At 45.5% G+C, this 16,771-nt stretch overlaps 1 pseudogene; it reads right to left on the bottom strand.

The window, feature by feature from the left end:
• Nucleotides 1-743: 743 nt before the first annotated feature.
• Nucleotides 744-1,098, bottom strand: LOC136318312 (ubiquitin-ribosomal protein eL40 fusion protein-like; annotated as a pseudogene).
• Between the last annotated feature and the right edge of the window lie 15,673 nt (nt 1,099-16,771).

Genomic DNA, 16,771 nt, shown 5'->3' on the forward strand with positions numbered 1-16,771 from the left:
AGATTACAGCCTCTGTTTGGGATACTACAAGGCTCGTGTCCAGCAGAGCCAACCACGCAGTAACACCAATACCGTCTCATATCCAAGCAGCGCTGCACTGGGCTGACACCCGCCCAGAGCACCTGTAACTTTTCTTGGGAATGGGGTTCTTTTGCTCTGCTTTCCCCTTCCCAGCCTCTCGTCGCTGTCTGACCTGACTTCACTTAGCCAGTCTCACCCCCCATCCTCGAGGTGGTTCTGTGATGCCTGATGGGCCTCCACTTCTTTGTGGGCCAATTCCCCTGCATTCTAAACCTAATTCTTTGCTTTCTCCTTACCTTCATCTCCCGGACTCAGCTGAAAACTGTGTCTGCCCGGATACCAACTTCCCAGATCTCCAAATCTTCCCTTTATCAGACATCAGGGAGGATCGTGGTGGGCCACGGGTGTGACCCCTGAGCTGCTGTGCACCTGGGTACCCTCACTAGGTGTTGTGCTGAACCAAGGAGGACAGTTAAGTGTGGAGCCTTGGGAGGTTCGGTGTAAAGAAGAGCAAGCAGATTTAGAACCTGGAACCTGACCTAGGTCCCTGCTTGGAGCATATGGATTTTGGAGAGCCAGAGGGACATATCTAGTTAAAATCACTGGAATAGATTTATTATTTTATGGCTCCAGCCAATGAAAGGGAAACTTGATTTAGGCCCCAGGGTCACAGGGTTCAGGCAGAAGGCCGCCCTGCAGACCAAGATGGTGGTGGAGGAGCCTTATTTAACCTTCTCCTTGGTGCGCAGGTTGTTGCTGCAGCCACGCTTCTTAGGCAGTTGACGGCACAATGGTGCAGGAGGACGTAACACTTGCAGCAGATCATCTTGTCACACCTGTACTTGTGGGACAGCTGGCAGAGGGAGGGCTCAGTGATGGCACCCTGCAGACGAAGCACCAAGTACAGGATGGACTCTTTCAGAATACTGAAGCCTGAGAGAGTGCGGCCATCCTTCAGCTGGTAAAGTGGATGCCCTCTTTGCCTGGGATCTTAGCTTTGACATTCTCAGTGGTGTCACTGAGCTCTACCTTAAGAGTGATGGTCTTGCCATTCAGGGGCTTCACAAAGATCTGCATCTCTGTTTCCGCTGGGGAGGCTGCTCACCGCCTCATTGAAAGAAAAGAGTAGAATAGGATATTTTGATTCCAAAGAAATAAAAAGTATATTTTTTAAATAAAAGAGAGACAAATTCTTTTCCTTGGGGCTTAGGATTTAAATCCTTCCTGCCCTCTTCCCAGTTATCATTCCTACAAGATTCCTTTCCTTTCCAGCTCTCAAACCTACATCAGGCCCTGGTTGGTTGGCTCAGTGGATAGAGTGTTGGCCTGACGTGTGGAAGTCCTGGGTTGGATTCCCAGTCAGGGCACACAAGAGAAGTGACCATCTGCTTCTCTCTTCTACCTTCTCCCCTTCCTCTCCCTCTTCTCTTCCTGCAACCAGCAGCTCAGCTGATTTGAGTGTTGGCCTGGGCTCTGAGGATGGCTGGGTTGGTCCCAGTGCATCAGCCTCAGGTGCTAAAAATAGCTCAGTTGGTTTAAGCATTGGCCCCAAATGGGGTTTGCCAGGTGGATCCCAGTCGGGGATTCTCTCCTCTCACTTAAAAAAAAAGGCTACATCAGTTCCTTCCTCCTTCCTTCAATTACAACAGATCTTCCCTATCCTGGAATAGCCTTTCATTGCTTCTTCTAGCTACCATGCCATTTCTCTCTGTTCTTTACCGCTTTGTCTCTTGAACACATGGTCAATAGTCCTGCTCCTCTGCTGAAATATCATGGTGTGGACAGAATGAAAATATGGAGACAAAGTAGGAGCAACATGTGAAGCCAGGTGTTTTGCTAAATATAAACAAACACAATAACTACTAATTGCATTAATTACTCTATAAGGTCCCCAGTATACAAACTGAATCCAACATGGCAAGCTCAGTAATTGGCGCAAGGTCGCAGGTGGTAACTGGTAGAGCCCAGATTTAAACCCAGGCATGTGACTCCAGAATCTTCTTTGGAGGGACATATTTGATGGCCAACGGAGGGGCGAGAAATGTGCTGTGGGACTGAGAGGAAAACATAATTATTAGTGTTATTTCAAGATAGACGAGAAATGAGAGAACTGGTAAAGTGACTGCTTCTTTTTTTTTTTACCAAGAGAGAGAGGGACAGACAGGGACAGACAGACAGGAAGGGAAAGAGATAAGAAGCATCAATTCTTTATTGTGGCACCTTAGTTGTTCATTTATTGCTTTCTCATATGTGCCTTGACCTGTGGGGGTGGGCTACAGCAGAGCGAGTGACCCCTTGCTCAAGCCAGCATCCTTGGGCTCCAGCTGGTGAGCCTTGCTCAAACCAGATGGGCCTGCGCTCAAGCTGGCGACCTCAGGGTCTTAAACCTGGGTTCTCCTAGTCCTAGTCTGACACTCTATCCACTGCGCCACTGCCTGGTCAGGATAAAGTGACTGCTTCTTGAAAAAATTAGGATTGGGCCCTGGCCGGTTGGCTCAGTGGTAGAACGTTGGCCTGGCGTGCAGGAGTCCCCGGTTCGATTTCCGGCCTGGGCACACAGGAGAAGAGTCCATCTGCTTCTCCACCCCTCCCCCTCTCCTTCCTCTCTTCCCCTCCCACAGCCAGGGATCCATTGGAGCAAAGTTGGCCCAGGCGCTAAGGATGGCTCTGTGGCCTCTGCCTCAGGCGCTGGAATGGCTCTGGTTGCAGCAGAGCAATGCCCCAGATGGGCAGAGCATCGCCCCCTGGTGGGCATGCCGGGTGGATCCCGGTCAGGCGCATGCGGGAGTCTGTCGGACCGCCTCCCCGTTTCCAACTTCAGAAAAATACAAAAAAAATAATAATAATAATAAGGATTGGCCTAGATTCCAGGTCCTAGATGTCTGTGACTGACCAGAGCTGAGAAAACTAGAGACCATTAGAACCCTTCTGGACTTGGTTCTGTCCTGCCCAACAGATGCTAGGTGGGCAAACAATTGCCAAAGGCCGTGGAAACCTGACACTCTTGCGCTGCTCAGCATGGCCTTAGAGGCAACACTCTCTCTACCATTTGTTTTTCCCTTTGACACAGTTCTGCCTCCTTTTCTTTCCTTGGTCCATGCATCTTCCTCCTTCTTATTCTCCAAGGAAAGGCCTGTGGTGCACTTGTTTTCTCTTATCACTCATCTCAAAAGGCGGTGGGATGTCTAAGACAGCACCCAAATCTGAATCGGCAGCTGTGCCTTGTCTCCCAAGTCCCCGCTCTCAAATCTCCTGCTTAACAGACCGGTCATTTAGATGTCACTTCAGACTCTAAATTTATACAAGTGAACTTCTAATCTTCCCAGCGCTGCCTGCCCCTCCCAATGCCACTTAGTGTCCTTAAGGGCATCATTATTCTCGCGACCTTTGGAGCCCACACCAATTTCCCCTTAGTCTTCCAGATGCAATGGTTGCTGAGTTCTGTCAATGATTTCACAGTTTCTTTTCATTTCTTCCCTATTTTCACTCCTACTGGATCTAGTTCAGGTCATTGTCTCCACATGTCATTCAACAATGGCTGTGGCTGCTGATCAGTTTCTTCCTCTGGCTGTTTCTTCCTTTCAGTCCACAATGTGTGGAGTTGCCAAAGTGATCTGCCTAAATCACAGTTTGGACCCTGTCAGTGCTTAGCTAAGAAAAGCTATGACTGCCCACGCTCTACAAAGAAAGATCCAGGCTCCTCAAGGGACTTTGGAGGCCCTCTTGCAGGCTGCTCTTTGCCTGGCAGGTGAAGGCACGAGCAGCAGGATCCAGATGGGGAGAAGTTTAGGGCTCTTCCAACCAGCTCACTCCCCTGGGCCAGAACCGAGAATCCACCCAACACTGTGCTGGCCACCCAGGATGCCTCAGTCTGTGACCACTGTGCTTCACAACGTGGTTTCACTGTCTTGATGGAGTGTAACCCTCTTCCCACCCACCCACTACACAGATCCCAGCCAACACCGAGACCCCATTCCATTCCCACTCTTCCACCAAGTTTTCCCAGAATCCTCCTGGAGTTCCTTCAAGCTTCTGGCTGTCTCTAAAGCAGTCTATTTCTAATACCACTCACTTGAGCAACAATCTTCTACTGCTGTTGCTAGACTTCTTACACTGGTGTGTCGAATTATCCGTTTTCTCTACGTCTTTGCATGGTCGGCACCAGGCAAGCACTCCATATAAAATAAAAAGTTATATTTAACGACTACCTGTATAATAGTTCATATTGCCTGACCTGTGGTGGTGCAGTAGATAAAGCGTGAACGGGGAATGCTGAGATCACCGGTTTGAAACTCTGGGCTTGTCGGGTCAAAGCACATACAAGCAGCAGCTACTATGAGTTGATGCTTTCCGCTCCTTCCCCCTTTCTCTTCTCTCTCTGAAGTCAATAAATAGAATCTTAAAAACAGTTAACATTGTTATATTTTTAAATATTTCAAGCATGGAGAAGAGCACAGACACCAGGCTACCAACATCCAGATTTAACAGATTCTAATAATTAACATTTGCTTCAAAATCTTCAAAACGAAAGAAGATTAAAACAATACAGAGAACAGTTAAAGTTCACATTCCTCCTCAAACCCCTATATATATACTTGCTCTTCTTTCTCTCCAGAATAGGCCATTGTCCTCATTCCTATGAACATCTGTACTTTTAACAATATATGCCTATTTCCATAAATAATGGAATTGTGTATCTTACATTTTTACACAATTATAATATATTGTATCTGTCTGTTCTGATGTGACCCTTTTTTTCACTTAAGGTTATGTTTTTCAGTTTCATCCATGCTCATACCTTTATTTATTGTACTGGTCATTTACTGTAACACTTGTATCAGTCAGTCCCTATGAGAAAGCGATGGCCTACCCAAAAGATTTAACTGGAGAGAGTCCACTGAAGAGACTCAGGGTTAAGGGAACCAACGAGGATAGTAAAGCCCCAGCGACCAGCAGCACCAGGAAGATTTTGTGCTGATTATCTTTGCTCCAAATGTGTCTTTCATCACCAGCTCTGTGCCGATGGAACTGAAACCTTTCAGTACCTTGTCTTGGTCAGGTGGCGCGAGGTCAGTAGAGGGTAGGGCGGTGGCATTGCAGGAGGAAGGGTTTTGCTCCCTGCTCACAGGCTCCTGCAGCGCCTACATCTTCTGCAGAGTCTGGCAGCCGCAGGGGGTTTGCAGCTTCGCCTCCCTGTGAGCAACTTTGCTTGGTGCCTTAGAGGGATGATGCTCTGCAGATTCCAAATCACAGACTTCCATTAAGTTCCACCAGTGCTGCAGCATGGTGACTTCTCTGCCTTTTAGTGAGCCAAGGCTGTGCTCTCTTATGAGGCTGGGGGGAGTCTTTACTGGGCACTCTATGACAACCATAGGGTCAGTGGCTGCTCTCATATCTACTACTACACTCATATTCTCCAGAGTTCTCTTTACTTCTTATGAGCTAACCTCTTGTTGCTCCAATCCCTTGTTATGGCGAATCATTCTTTAAACTTCCTCTGTTCAAGCTACTGTGTGACCCCTTTCTCCTGAGTGGCCCCAAACTGATGCACAGTTATCACTTCTAAACACTAGCTGCAAGGGGGCAGCTAGTGAAACAAGTGAGAAACCAAGTTATGGGAGAGTGGTTGCCTCATTAGGAGAAAGAATAAATACATGGAGTTTCATTCATACAATGGCATACAGTGCAACATTTATGCAAGATAGTCTCCATTTTCTCTTCCACAGACGTTCTCAGCCTTTCTCCATGCTGCTCTGTGCCTCAGAAACTGATGTTGTGTGCTTGTAGTTGGTTAACACAAGCCCCATGGGGAAAAATTACCCTGATTTATACTGTCTGCAGATTTCCATGGAGTAAATACTCCCAGCATGGTTAATGTTAGCTTACGGATGTGACATCACTGATCACGGATTAGGGAGGAGATGCTCACAGTTGACCCCAACACAGCCCTGGATGCTGACTTCCAAACTCTACAAGCTCCCTCACCCTCTTGCTCTCCAACAGGCTTTATCAGTGGGAGGCATGGCAGAACAGAGGTGAGATGAGAAAGCCCTCTCTCCTCCGTGCTCCTCAACAGCCTGTGGTTTTGGGGTGACTGTGTTTCTAGTTAGGTTGTTTCTGCTTTCTCTATTACACCACAAGGCTGTGCAAGCATCACTGTCCAAGTGTCCTCAACCTGTGCGTGAGAATTTCTCCAGTGGTTGGGTTGCCAGACCAAATACAGGATGTCCAGTCAAATCTGGATTTCAGGCCTGACTAGGTAGTGGCACAGTGAATAGAGTGTCAGCCTGGTACACTGATGATCCAGGTTCGAAACCCAGAGGTTGCTGGCTTGAGCGCAGGCTTATCTGGCTTGAGCACAAGTTCAACAGCTTGAGCATGGGGTCACTGGCTTGAGTGAGTGGTCATTGGCTCAGCTGGAGCCCCAGGTCAAGGCACATAAGAGAAGCAATCAACATACAACTAAGGAGCCGCAACAAAGAATTGAGGCCTCTCATGTCTTTCCCTTCCTGTCTGTCTCTCGCAAAAAAAATAAAAATAAAAATCTGGATTTCAGAAAAACACCATATAATTTTTAAATAGTGCATGAAACATATTTATATACGAAAAAAATTATTCATTGTTTATTTAAAAATAAATGCACCCAGAAGCCCTGTTTTGTTTTTGTTTTTGCTAAATCTGGCAACTCTACCTGGGGCGACTCCTACCAGTGGAATTTCCTTGTGAGTATTGCTTTTTCTAAAAGAATGTCTCCAACATGGTTTGGGTTCTGTAAATTATGTATAATGAATTTTTTTATGTTCTTTGATGCCCCTCAATTTTGTTTTCTTTCTCCTGTAACCCCATATTGGGTCTTCCTTTAATCAGGCTTGACAGTGGATGAGGCCATGGCCACATGATGACAAACTCCTAGGGCTTGGCGGTGTGACCGAGCAAGAACACAATGGCACCTGGCCCCAGAGAAGCCGAGGGGCAGCTCCTGCCTCACACTCTGCATGTTCAGACTCGACCTCCTGCTACCCTCTACCCCCACTAGCAAACACATCTGAAGAAGTCAGTGGGGGCTCCCATTTGGAGCTGGGTCCCTTTCTTTTCAGAGTTTCCTCCCCTTGGGGCCCAGTGCCCAGACACCTGACTCCGTGGCCCCAACCAGGCTTATACCCTTGAGTATATATCCTGCTCACAGAGATTAGGGGATATTTAAAAAATGAATATGAGCAATAAAATATCCCCTAATTTTTGTGAGTAGTGTATTTAACCTTCTCCCTGATAAGTCTTGGGGGGGGGTAGTTTCTTTTCTGCCAGGAAGTGATTTTATTACAAAGCAAGGTGACAAATTCATGCCCAGAAAGGCATTAGTGATAGTGAAATGTATGGTCTCCTGGAAGTATTTGTATTTTAAGCAGCAATTCAAAGGGCTGAAGTTCTAACAATGGATTTTAAGTAACAATTTCAGAGGACCTTTCTGACACAACACATATATGTATATGTGACTTTCTCCCCTTGCAGAGGAAAGTCCTTGTCTTCTTTTTTTACCTGTCTCCACAGGCTTATTTTATATTTCCTCATACAGAAGAGTTCCTAATCTTCTGACCTTGTTGGTTCATATTTTAAATAGGTCTAGATCTACAGAAGATCCATATGTTGGATCCTGTTTCCCCAGCTTCCACCAAGCTACAGGGAAGAAACTATCGCTTTAGACTTGTCCCACCGTGCCATCTGCTGCCTAGAAGCAGCAGGCTCTGCAAGGTCTTTTAGCGAGTATTTTTACGGGAGTTTTTTTCTTAAAGGGAAAGAAAGCATTTTAGGTTGCTTTGTTTTGCAACACTGATGAACATCTGTGCTCTACATAACTAAAGACTTTTCATACGTTTTTGGTCTACTAAGAAGACATTGCCCAAAGAGTGGATTCTGTCGTGGGGGGCGTGGCAGGGGGAGATTCTGCATTTCTAACAAGCTCTCGGGTGATGACTGCACCACTAGTCCGAGGACCACATTTGTGTAGGGAAAGGACAGACCACAACAGCACACGTGTCTGGGTGGGGACTTTTATAGACAACACTCCTTGGAGATGCAGATTTTAAATAGGATCGGCTCCAGCAGCTGTGTCACAGTGCCATCTGCTGTCTGAAAGTGGCAGGCTTTCACCCCATCGATATTTTTGGAGCATCCATAGGCGCAAAGCTCTGTGCAGGGACTTGCGCATAAGGAGAGCTCCCCGTGGGTGGGCTAGACTAGTACAAAATCCAGGTGGGGCCCCAGGAAGCTGCCGGAGGACTGAGCAGGAAGAGAGAAAGCTCGGAGGGTCTTCTCCGTGCCATGTGGGGAAAGACGTCAGAGAGGGCTGTCGGGGTCTGGAAAGTAATCAGCCCTAGCAGAACGTTTACAGGCCGCACCCACCTTCAGGGCGCCAGCCAGAAAGCCCCTCTCACCCACCACAGCACCAGCTGTGGTTTTGAACCAGGTGTCTCCAATCTGCCAAGCCCTCACTGTGTTTTGTGCCTAAGCCATAGAAACACCTTTCCCTCCTCTTAGTGTGGCCTATTGTCACAAGGGCACAAATTTGGGATTGCTTTTGCCCCCAACCCCAACAGAGTTTATGGTGAAACCATTTTCCCGTTGTTGTTTTTTAAAGCCCCCCCCCTTTACCAATAGAGCTTAGGCCCTGTTTTAAAGGAGTGAGGCCATGAGAATATTTGGGGTGGGGGTTACTCCTCACTTAACCAAGTCTCTGTCACTGCACCAAATTTGATTCTCTATTCCTGTAGTATGAGTTTGTTCCCAGGAGGCTTCTCAAGCTGTGTCCTGGCCCTATCAGTTACAAGTGTCAGAAACCAAGTCAACTGGCTTAAGTGCAAAAGGAGAAATGTATGGGCTCATGTTACTAGGAAATCCCAGGTGAATTTCAAGCTTGGAAGGAATCAGAGGCCCACTGGATGTTAGCAGGCCTTTTTTTTTTTTTTTTTTTTTTTTTTTTAACAGAGACACACAGAGAGAGAGTCAGAGAGAGGGATAGATAGGGACAGACAGGAACAGAGAGAGATGAGAAGCATCAGTCATCAGTTTTTTGTTGCGACACCTTAGTTGTTCATTGATTGCTTTCTCATATGTGCCTTGACTGTGGGCCTTCAGCAGACCGAGTAACCCCTTACTTGAGCCAGTGACCTTGGGTCCAAGCTGGTGAGCTTTGCTCAAACCAGATGAGCCTGTGCTCAAGCTGGCCACCTCGAGGTCTCAAACCTGGGTCCTCTGCATCCCAGTCCGATGCTCTGTCCACTGCGCCACCGCCTGGTCAAGCAGCAGGACGTTCTTTATTTCCAACTCTTAGCTCTGCTTCATCCTCTGTTTGGCCTAAGGGTTTCCTCTATGTGGCTGGGAACATGACCAGCAAAACCCTCAGGCTTATACCGTATCAGCTTGAGAGCCAAGGAAAATGAGAGCGGCTCTCAGTCCTGGCGCCCGTGGATGTGATTCTCAGAAATGCACTCTGATGGGCCTCATTTGATACATATGCCCATTCCTTAAACAAACCAGGAGCCAACCGATGGGTAGTGCAGTCAAGTGCTGCAGTAGCCTGCCTGAGGATGGCTCCCAACGATATCTGTCCTCTTGGTATTAATGCCCTTGTATAACGTCTCCCCATATTGTATCATGTCGGGGACCAGGAGCAAAATACATGTTGTGGATCATTTTCAGCTGATGGCAATCAACACCCAGAAAATTCTAGAAAACTGTTTTCTTCTCCTTTAACTGCCTGAAAGAATTCAGATAGGGGACCAGGCCCAGAAAGAGAGCTATTACCAGAAATAACTTTTACCTGAATGATCTACTTGGATGGTAGGACAAACATCTAAATGCCAAACATCTGCTCTTAGCATCCTGCAAATTGCTCTCCTTACTTTTGAACCATTGAGCCCTGCCCTGCTCTATTCCTTAGCCCAGGATGGCATACAAGCCTCAGCTGTCCAACTTGTCCTTCAGTCCCATGTATGTGAAGGCCCCTATATATGTGCAATTAAAATTTTTTTCTCCTGTTAATCTGTTTTGTATTAATCTGATTATTAAACCAGCCAAAGAACCTAGAAGGACAGAAAATATTTTTCTTTTCTCCTTTACAGTGGTCTATATGACCAATATTAAAAAGGCAGATGTGCCCTGGCCGGTTGGCTCAGTAGTAGAACATCAGCCTGGTGTGCAGGAGTCCTGGGTTTGATTTCTGGCCAGGGCACACAGGAGAAGCACCCATTTGCTTCTCCACCCCTCCCCCTCTCCTTCCTCTCTGTTTCTCTCTTCTCCTCCTGCAGCCAGGGCTCCATTGGAGCAAGTTTGGCCCGGGCGCTGAGGATGGCTCCGTGACCTCTGCCTCAGGCGCTAGAATGGCTCTGGTTGCAGCAGAGCAACACCCCAGATGGGCAGAGCATCACCCCTTGGTGTGCGTGCTGGGTGGATCCCCATCAGACGCATGCGGGAGTCTGTCTGACTGCCTCCCCGTTTCCAACTTCGGAAAAATACAAAAAAAAAAAAAAAAAAAGGCAGATGTGATAGTATGTGACCTCTGACACCAGGTGAAAAAAGTCCCTGCAGCCTGACCTGTGGTAGTGCATGGATAAAGCATCAACCTGGAATGCTGAGGTCGCCAGTTCGAAATCCTGAGCTTGCTCATTCAAGGCACAGATGAGAAGCAATTACCACAAATCGATGCTTCCCACTCCTCCCCCTGCCTTTCTCTCTGTCTCTCTATTTTAGAGAGATCTAAAAATCAAGGCCCTGCAGCTTCCCCTTGGTCTTTCTCTTAGTTCATTCCCTCAGGTGAAAGCCAGCTGCATCCGAGCAGAGGCCCACAGGGTGAGCAACTAAGGCCTCTGGCCAACCATCGACAAGGGACTAAGGTCTACCAGCTCTGCGAATGAAATGGGAAAACGATCCTCTAGCCGTAATCAGACCTTAAGATGACTGCAGGCATGCCTGTCATCTCGACTGCCTCCTCATGAGACACCCTTGCTGCCATGAGCCAAGGAATACCAGCAGCCACCAGAAGGAGGAAGAGACGAGGAACAGATTCTACCCTAGAGCCTCCAAAGAGAGCATGGCCCTGTTAACACCTTGATTTCGGCCCAATGAAATGGATTTCAAACATCTGGCCTCCAGAACTATAAGATAATAAAGTTTTATTGATTTAAGCCACTAAATTTGTGCTTATTCGTTTCAACAGCTATAGGAAACTAATGCAATATTATTAGCTAAAAAGCCCCCTGCAGTTGTCCAATTTATGGCTGGCAAAATAGAAGAAATGGGAATGGTTTTAGAAATTAGTTAGACCTCTTCACTCTTCTTTCTTTGTGTGACAGACACAGAGAGAGACAGAGAGAGGGATAGATAAGGACAGACAGACAGGAAGGGAGAGAGATAAGAAGCATCAATTCTTTATTGTGGCACCTTAGTTGTTAATTGATTGCTTTCTCATATGTGCCTTGACCGGGGGGCTACAGCAGACTGAATGACCCCTTGCTCAAGCCAACGACCTTGGGCTCAATCAAGCTGGTGAGCCTTGCTCAAACCAGATGAGCCAGTGCTCAAGCTGGCAACCTTGGAGTTTTGAACCTGGGTCCTCTGTATCCCAGTCTGATGCTCTATCCATTGTGCCATTGTCTGGTCAGGCTCTTTACTCTTCTTAACCTTTCCTACAAAATACAAAAAATATATTACAGAAATGCAGATATTAACTTTTAATTTAGAAGCTAAAGATATAAAAAAGTGACAAAAAATTTGACCTGAAAGTTGTAAAGAGGGAAAAGAAATTCAAAAAATGGCCCTGGCCAGTTGGCTCAGCAGTAGAGTGTCAGCCTGGTGTGTGGAAGTCCTGGGTTCAATTCCTAGTCAGGGCACACGGGAGAAGTGACCTTCTGCTTTTCCACCCTTCCCCTTTCTCTCTCTATTTCTCTCTCTCTCTCTCTTTCCCCTTCCCACAGCCATGGTTCATTTGAACAAGTTGGCCCTGGGTGCTGAGGATGATACCATGGCTTCCCCTCAGGCACTAAAATAGCTTGATTGCTGAACAACAGAGCAACAGCCCCAGATGGGCAGAGCATTGCCCCACAGTGGGCTTGTCAGGTGGGTCCTGGTTGGGGTGCATGCAGCAGTCTGTCTCTCTGTCTCTCCACCTCTCACTTAATAAAAATTTTTTTTTTAATTAAAAAAATAAATTTAAAAAATGGTACTTATATTTCTTTACTATCAATAGCATACATTTATGTGATGCCTGCTCTCCTAAAAAACCTTTAAATTGGATCTCTTTCTGATAATCCTCTTTAGAATGCTTTTTTACCAGCTTGTTATCACCTTCCAATTTTGGTAGACTGAGAATATTGCCAGTAAAATTTGTCAACAGAGCAAAGATTTATCTAAGTCATCTATTCAAACAGGCTTCTATTTCAGGCTTCTGTTTGCAGGCTTCTATTTCAGGAATGTAATTAAAATCGACTATAGCAGCTTGAATTCTCACTGGATACAATCTCTGTTGGCCAATCTCTTTTGTGGATTTCATTTCAATTTGATATTAATTACAAGTTTCATCTAATTAAAACTCCTACTTTGTGATCCTCTTGGAACGCCTTGATATTCCTTAGATGGGCCTGGCAGTGATTGCTTTGTATAAATCATGCTTATGTGCCCGTGAGTACTTGCAGGTAGTACCACAGGGTAGAAAATTAGAGTTGTGTGCCTTAAAATTTATATTGTCTGGGAGGACTATTTCCAGGCAATGTTGCCCCCTTTTCTGGGAGATCTGTAGCTCTAATGTCTTGGTTTTCACCAAGCACCTTTCAAACTCCTCTATCCTGGGCGCTAGAACTGCATGTTAGAACTTCAGGGCACATGCCTTAGTGATACCCAGGCAAACACTCTGACAGCACAGCCACAGAGACAAGGGTTCCTGCTGTTCACTGATTTAACTGTCGTGTGTGGATACCAAAAATAGAATCAGGTTCAACCTCTCCTTTCCTGGCCTCTCACTAACTACATAACGATGGAGCAAATGTCAAAACTTCCAGAGGCTCAAAATCATCATTTCACAATAATTGAGTTCCTCTAAAATTGTCATGACCATGTGACACAATGACACACAAACCTAGTAGAATAGCAGCAGGTGAAAGACAGAGGACTGCAGCCCATATACCCAACATGTAGACACCATACACAGGAGGAGACTAGCTAGGCCAAGGCTCATGTGCATGAGGGAATATGAATGTGACATCTTTTAAACTTCAAGTTATACATCATGATTTTCAGTGTTTGGAGTACCTTTATCTCATGGATGGGGAAGCTTTAGCGTTTTTTCATCTGTGGCCAAACACATGCTATTTATCTTCTGTGTCTGACTCTGCTTTGGGTTCATGCTCATTTTGTTCTAAACTGAAAATAGAATTAAAAATACCTGCTCAATGAAGAACACTTAGTAAAGTATATGATTGTCTAACCACTATACTGACACCTGAAACCAATACAAAATAATATTAAATGTAATCTGTAATTGAAAAAAATTAAATAAAAAAATAAAGATAATTGCTCAAAGTCAGAGATTTGGTGGGTAATAGGGGAAAGGGAGGTCCCTGTTACATCCCAGGAGACAGACCACAGCAAGCCCAAAGTCAATTTTATAAGTTTTATTGCAAGCCTGCGCAGGGACTGCAGGCAACCCACGCAAGGGAACACTGTAGCCCTGAGCTTCAAAAATGTCTCCTTTTTATAGGGTGGCTACCTAGGCTGAGCAAGAAAACAGCGTTTACAAGGGCGGGAGGGGTGCTGTTAGCTGATCTTATTCTTGGCTAAATCTCTAGGGTAGGGGCTTCCTTGATCTGGGTACATAGAGTTCAGTGGAAAATATTGCTACATTTCTAACAGTTGTTTATCTTTTTTCCTCCAGCCATGTACTGGATGTATTCAGTTTTCATGGCTGGTGGCCTGCACCGCTTGTCCTAAAATGTCACATTCCCCCGTTTTCTTCTTACTAGTTCAAATCATTGAACTTTGCTATTGCTCATCCGATAATCTGGTATAATCTGGTAGGGCTGAGCTAAGACTATAAATCTATTCTTTCTCGAACAAATGCTGTGGTATAACCGCAACAAAGTGGAACTGGACTTGAAACTGATGCAATCAATTTGGGTTTTATACACTGGCCAGTGATCAGCCTCTCACAATGGTCAGAGATGAGCTCAGGGGCAGAGGGGTATTTATAGGCGAAATCTACAAGGTTACAATGTTTTCAGTACGTTTGTACAATATCTTTGCAAAAGTACACAAGCACACACTATTCTAAGATAATAAACTATCTTCCTGCAATATTTGCAGGGCTGATACACAAGGAACGCATCCTCCCTTTGCTAGCAAGATTAGATTTACTGAGGCTCATGAGAATTTTCTACTTTAGCCGTAGCTGTAAGCTAATTGGGTCAGGGGTCCTCCCTAGTATGTGCTGGCACGCTGATAGTGTGCCCTTAGTACTAAAAGCTTTCCAGCTTGAATTCTCTTTTGTACATACTGCATGAGGCAGTTGATAATACACGAACCAACGGTGACCCCCCTACTATAAGCAAGATGAGGGGTCCGGTAAGAGCAGTAAGTAACATAATGAGCCAAGGGGATGAAGAGAATAAATTCTCATATTAATTTCTTTCTGCCTTGCATTTTTCTTTTCAGTACTAACTTCTTACAACTTGCACAAACCTTCTGCAACTTATATAAACCTTTAATTTTTATGAACTTTCTTATTTATTCAGAAATAATTGGCTTTATAATAACTTATTTTCTCCCTTTTTTGTTCTAAAGTATTTATATACCTTATACCTTTTATTACTGAAATTATAATTTTCTTTCAGTCAGAATTCTTAATTTTAAAAATCTTAACCTTTACCTTTAGTGATAACTAAGCTGGCAATAAGTAATTTTCTTTAAAGTATACTTCCTCTTGGAGGTGTCCTCCCTCTAAGGAGCTAGTATTTATAGGTTAAGTGTAAGTATACATATATTTTTTTTATTACCTTGTAGCTTCCCTTCTAAGGGACTTATAGTAGTACATGTATTAACTTTTAAGACTTCTAGCTTTCCTTTGACCTTAGTTCCCCTCCCTCCCCAAAGTCTAATTAAAAGGAGGTCCTTAGTGAGTTTCTCTAGGTATTAGCCATGTGTGGACCAGTTAACTTCTGGTTTGTGGCTGAAGCAGGGCATGCTGTCCTTCTCAGGGTCAGCTTATAAGGGTTGGCGGGGTCAGTCTCCGTTGTCTACAAGGGTGTCTCTGCTGGGACTGCAAGCTTCAGCTGGCTGCGGTGGACCCAGGCAGGTATGCCTTCTACCTTGGCAGTAGTGGGAGTGGTCAGGATCATGGTGTGTGGACCCGATAGACATTTGCCCTGACAGCAAAGAGTGTGGGTAAATTGAAAGTGCCCTCCGAGGGCCACCCTAAACTAAAGGCTATTCTAGTTCACAAACCGCAACGTGGCGGAATCAACAGGAGTCCCATAGTCTCGTGCCCTGCGAGAGAAATCAGAAAAGTTATCGAGCAAGCACTGAAGAGGCGTTAGGGCAGTAGACTGCCCCTGACCCATGGCCCTTGACTCGCAAAGGAATCCTGTGAGGAAGCAACGGGCGAAGCAGACAAACAAACCAAATATGCACACGAAACAAACAAAACTTCTAAACCAAAACCAAAAGGGAGAAGGCAGCGTCCTGCGTTCCCTGACCAACCAGGTGGGGAGAAATCAGGTGGCGTCCCGCCTGCTCCACTACACCCTTTTCTCTAACCAGAGCTCTGTTTTAAAATATTCAAAGAGGAAGCTTCCTTACCAAACAGTCTCGAGACTCCAAATGTTTCAAATCAGCCAAATTCAGTTTTCAAACGGCAACTGCCAGAGGCTGGCCAGCTACCAACGTCTGCTGCAGCCCACTCCATGAGGAGGGGTCTTACACGGCTTGTCTCACAGGGGCCTCCATGTGTTACATCGCAGGAGACAGACCACAGCAAACCCAAAGTCAATTTTATAAGTTTTATTGCAAACCTGCACAGGGACTGCAGGCAACCCATGCAAGGGAACACTGAAGCCCGAGCATCTAAAATGGCTCCTTTTTATAGGGTGGCTATCTAGGCTAAGCAAGCAAGTAGCGTTTACAAGGGCGGGAGGGGTGTGGTTAGCTGACCTCATTCTTGGCTAAGTCTCTAGGGTAGGGCTTCCTTGATCTGGGTATGTAGAGTTCAGTGGAAATATTGCTACATTTCTAACTGTTGTTTATCTTTTGCCTCCTAGCCATGTACTAGATGTACTCAGTTTTCATGGCTGGTGGCCTGCACCGCTTGTCCTAAGATGTCACAGTCACTGAAGACCACTGATGCCACACTCCCCGCCCAAGAGGTGGAACACAGATTTATTATGTAACCATTACTCACTAGAAAACTCGGAGGCAGCACATGGAAGCAGGTTGTTGGTTACAGTGATTTAATAATATTTTCTCCAATGACCACTGTAGCTGCTACCACAACTAATAATCACAATTAAACTTCCTTAATGACTATACCAGTAATAGTGACTTTGTGGTTGAGCTGAAGTGTATCATTGAAATTTCTATAATTAAAAGTCTGTAAAACAAGTTAATTGTGTAGACAAGACTATTGAGTAGAGAGGCTGTATTCATTCCCTTTAGAGGCAACCATTTACATGAAACATGTAAACACCTGATATGCTAAACATAAGCACTAAAT

This window comes from Saccopteryx bilineata, unplaced genomic scaffold (genome assembly GCF_036850765.1).
Source record: "Saccopteryx bilineata isolate mSacBil1 unplaced genomic scaffold, mSacBil1_pri_phased_curated manual_scaffold_32, whole genome shotgun sequence".
NCBI lineage: Eukaryota > Metazoa > Chordata > Mammalia > Chiroptera > Emballonuridae > Saccopteryx > Saccopteryx bilineata.